At 55.5% G+C, this 4,763-nt stretch overlaps 1 long non-coding RNA gene across 1 annotated transcript; it reads left to right on the top strand.

Moving 5' to 3' along the window:
• Positions 1 to 201: 201 nt before the first annotated feature.
• Positions 202 to 3,839, top strand: LOC137865522 (uncharacterized). The gene is made up of 2 exons (XR_011101959.1): positions 202 to 373; positions 982 to 3,839. It is a non-coding gene; the product is annotated as an uncharacterized lncRNA (long non-coding RNA).
• Positions 3,840 to 4,763: the final 924 nt, after the last annotated feature.

The following is a 4,763-nucleotide window of genomic DNA, read 5'->3' on the forward strand; positions in this document are numbered from 1 at the left end:
CTAGCATGGGACAATTATTAGGTTCTTCTGCCACCCTTGCAGCCCCCCACTACCAAAACCTTGTCCCAAATCAAAAACCAAATAAATAAAAAGGGAACTGACCCTCTAGTGTAAGAGCAGCAAATCACACTCATTAGAAACACCTAAAGATTGTCAGAAACCTCTAGATCTTCCTCGGGTCCACACCCTAGTGGCTCATGTTAATTTTCTACTTCAGTAAAGGACAGCAGAGGCAGCTGAAACACCCAGACAGCTCAGAGGAACTGCCTGGTGTTCCTGGACCTTGTCTCCAGATCCCGAAATTCCCAAAGAACAAACCCCAATGCACAGACTGCGGGGTCACCGGGTTGGTCTGTGTGGGATTTCAAGGAAGGTGAGGTGTGCCAAGAACTTCAGCCTTGGGCACCGGGGGCTGTGCCAGGTGGGGTGTCTGTGGGGCTGCAGAGTCCCCCTGCGAGCGGGGTTTGGCCAGGAGCAGGCTCTGTTACCTGCAGAAAGTCGGGGTGGATTTTAGCAGTTGCGTTTTGGTAACTTACTGCAATGGGCTTGAGCCCACCTCCCTTCTGCCACTCCTCAGAACCCCCTCTGATAGCTCAGATATTGGGGCCAGAGCACGGCTGCTGGTTGGAGGATACTCGTTCTCCTCATTAAGGGCCACTGATGGCAAAGACCTCATTAAGCTGCTGGCGGTTCTGCTGGCCGTGGATGCCGGTTTGCATCCCGCGCTGTCTGCGTGTGCAGATCTGGGGGGTGGCAGAATGGTTGGTACTGCCCCCCGAGCTGCAAGGGGGGCCTCTACATCAGCAAAACAAAGTAAAATTGGCTAAATTTGAAGGTGAAGAGGAGTTTCTTAACCTGGTCTTGCCTGAAGACCCCTACGTACGTGTACTGAGGTCTCCAGTGCTGGGGCAAACCTACAAAGCCATGGGCTGCCTGGGAAGTGCCAGGGCTTTTGACTGAGCTCATTTTCCTTGTCTATAGGAGCAAAAAAAACCAGTGCCACACAGCTTTACCGGCACCTGCAGGCTGTGATTTGGGGAGGGAGCAAGAGGAACCCTGCTCATCAGCGTGGTGAGGATGCTGCCTCACCCGACACGTGCTGACGGCCGCTGCAGGCTGAAGGGCGGTGGAGTTTGGTTCCTTACACACAGTCTGGCACTGATACCCACGGAGGGGAAAAGCTGCCCAGTGCCAGCAAAGCCACCAAACCTCCTGCCGGGCACTGTGGAAGCTCCCCGTGCTGCTCAGCTTTTAACCCAAATAATCGGATGGGCACTGGATTTCCTCCTCGCCTTCCAGGAAAATGACCTCCCGGAGGTCTTGGCAGGGGTTAACTCTGCGCAAAGTAGTCACGCAATGGGGAGGTCTTCTTCCAAGCACCAAATAACTTGCAGAAGTAATGCATTTGTTCCTAATTAGGATAATTGCCCCATCACTTTTCTCTGTGGCATCGGCCAACCTAACTCACAAACGTCTGAAAACACGAGCTGAAGTATGACCAAATTTAGGAGCTGAGTCGAGTAATATATTGCCTCGATTTGTCCTAAAACATGAATTGGCTGGGAGTCCTCCTGCGTATTGCATTTCCAGGGAACATGAGGAACCCATTGTGTAATTAGCAGTAGTATTTTCAACGCGCTGTGGTGTGCAGCCTGCACCGCGCTCTGCCCTCCCGTCCCGGGCTACTGCACCTCCTGGGACCCTCGGTTCGTGGCTGGGAGCTGCTGGGGGGCTACCAAACGCCTGTGCCGCAGAAGTGCTGAGCACGGCTGTGGTTAAGCAGGAGGTAAGGGCTCACCTCCTCCTTCCTCCCCACAGGCAGCCAGAGCAGGGATGTGCCTTGCTGTAACGCACTGGGGGTCAGCAGCAGAGCTGGGGACAGGACTCTGGAAGGCTCCGAGCAAAGCCCAGGCCATACACCAGTGTGCCCAGCACAGGCAGCTTGCTGGGGGCCTGGCAGAGCTGATGTCCTGCCTGCAAGCTGCCTGGATCTCTCTTGCTCCTCTTTCCACATCCACCCGGCCCCTCTGACTGCCATACAAAGCTTCTTTCCCCCAGGGGCGTTGATATTTAAAGGTTTTTGGAGAAATCCATTTGCACTGTAAGGATGACTAATGGTGAGGCCTGGGGGTGAATTCAGTCTCCTCCAGGTCTCATCCCCGCCAGGCCAGGAGCTGGCCAGAAAATGAGAGAGTGCTTCCCCCTCCCTCAGCGCTGTGCTAGCAGCATCGTGCGTTCACCCCTCACATCTCATCCTGAAATGTTGCCCCAACCCCTTGCGACTTTTGGGAGCTTTTTGGAGGGATTGAGCGCTGCTACCCTGGTTGAACAGCCACGTTGCTGCCCCAGGTCTCTGCTGAGAGCCTTTTTGGAGGGGAGGTCACACAAAGGGTCTGGGGGTGCTGGAGTTCCCGAGGAGCCTGGCTGGGTCTCCTCCTGCTCACCCTACCCCACGAGCCGTGTCCCAGGCTGGGTACTGTCCCCTGCCACCCGCTGTCCCCTGCGAGGAAGGGTTCATGGTTAAAGGATCAGGGAAGGAGATGAGAGTGGACTTTCTGCGTGCCAGGACATCCTCCCGGGACAGCTAGTTGGCCCGTTTGAAGCCTCGCTCTGCCAAAGCCGTGCATTTCCTCTCCACAGGGATTTTCCACCCCATATCCACATTTCACACAGACTTGCTGTGGGTGAGGCCCAAGCTGAAGTGCTCGTTCATTCCTTTCACAGAGCTGGATCCTGCACCTTGCACCGGCTGCTCCCCAGCCTGGCCATGCCTTCGCCTTTGCTTCCCTCTCCTGTCCCCCTCCACCTTCTTTCTCCTCTCCTCTGGGGCTTTGCCCCACATCGGAGCAGGGAGCGCCCCTCCACCAAACAGCCTGCTCCTGGCCCTGCACACAGTGGCTTCATCATAGGAAGAAAGGGGGAGGAAAAAAGAAAAAAAAAAAAAAAAAAAAAAGAGGACTCCTTTTCTTTAAAAAATACAAACATGGAAACCTTCCCATTAGTGTGTGAGCTGATGGATTTCCCATCGGCTCCGTGGCCGAGGCAGTCTGCACACGCAGAGCATGGACCCGCAGCCTGCCTCGCGCCGTAGCCTTTCTATTTTCTGATGGTAGGGAGGTTCAAGTCGAGACAGAGCAGCCCCCAGGGAGTTTTTCTCGCTGCAGCTCTGCCTGTTTGAAGATCCCAGCCTGGGAGGTCAGCGGTGTCTGTGCAGGACCTGGGCAGGGAGCTCGGCCCCATCCCATCCGCAGGCTGCAAATCTGCCTGAGCCCGGCCGCTCGCACGTCTGTGCTCTTGGGAAAGCACTTAAGCCTCTTGCTTCCAGTCCAAGTGCATCCTGCTTAAATCTCCCTCCTGGATCTGGGCGCTTAATAAGTCTTAGCATTTTATTAGCAGATGCTAATAGCAGTGGCTCGGAGCCGCGTGCTTTGAATTCAAATCCCCCTCAGCTCGGCATGCTCCGCTTATCCCCCTGGCCGCGTGGACGCAGACATCTCCCACATCCCCTACGTGGAGCCCTTCCTGCCCAAGGGGTGAGCAGCCAGTTCCTGCTAACTGCAGGCTGAATCTCACCAGCACCATTAACAGGGGCCAGCAGGAGAAAGGGGGCCACCAAACCTGCAGCCCCCAGACCTGCACCGAGCAGAAGCTGCCGTGTCCAAAAGTGCCTCCAAAAGCCTTCCCTCCCACCTCCAGTGGCCTCTCCAGGGAAGTGGGCCTCTAGCAGGCGAGATGAAGCAAGGCTGAGCTGGTGGATATTGATGACAACGTAGGAACTGGGCCAGAAAGTTGCCTCTGGATAGGGAGGAGGAGATGCAGTGGAGAGCAACCAAGCCACATCTGGGTTTGAGGGTGAGCCCAACACCTCCGAATGGCTACACAAGGGCTCTGGCTGATCCGTTTACACCTACTGTGGATGGAGAGACACAGAAGAGGGTGGGAAATCACTGCCCTGCCTGCTGGTGTTTTGCAAGCAAGCCCTGCAAGAACCTCTTTTGCCTGCAGGATGGGCGCACATCCCACAAAATCCCACCACGTCCCTTGGACTCGGCCCCTTGGTGTTTTCCAGGCTGTTCCTGCAGGCTCAGTGGGAAGGTGGCACACTCTTTCCTCAGCTCCTCCTATCTTCCCTCTCCACTTCCAGGTCCAAGGAAACCCCAGACTGGTTCCTTCCTCCTAGCAGGCACGGTGTCCAGGTTTTTCTCCCAGCTGAGAGAGCCCCCAGCACGTCCTGGGAAGGCCAGACGTGGTCAGCTCATCAATTCCTCAGTCCCCAGTTATTGTGGGTCCCCAACCACGTAATTCTCCCCATCCGTTTGATGGCGATGTGATGCTTGCAGGCAGTCCCAGTGAGTCCCATGGCGGTGTTCCCAAGAATTGCTCCTTACCCCAGCATTGCCCACCTCTTTCTCATGCACTGCTGAACAAGCCGGTGCTTGGTGACCCTTCTTGCTGACCTCCTCCAAAAACAAAATGCGGGACCCAAGACGGCTGCCAAGGATGGTGAAAGCTGTGCTGGAAAAAAAAGGAGAAGGGAAAGCAATGCTCTGGGAAGGTGCCGCCCCCAGGATGGGGACATCTCGCCCGGCTCGGGGGCTGGCTGCTCCCCCTGCTCCGCAGAGGACCAGGCAGATGCCTCGAGTCCAAGCAGCACATCTGGAAGTGGGCTCCATTAAAACAAACCTTATTACATAACAACAGACATCTGGAGCCTGTTACCACTACATTTTTAGTAAAAATAGTTTTTGATATGATCTCTCCGA

This window comes from Anas acuta, chromosome 16 (genome assembly GCF_963932015.1).
Source record: "Anas acuta chromosome 16, bAnaAcu1.1, whole genome shotgun sequence".
In the NCBI taxonomy this organism is placed as follows: Eukaryota; Metazoa; Chordata; class Aves; order Anseriformes; family Anatidae; genus Anas; species Anas acuta.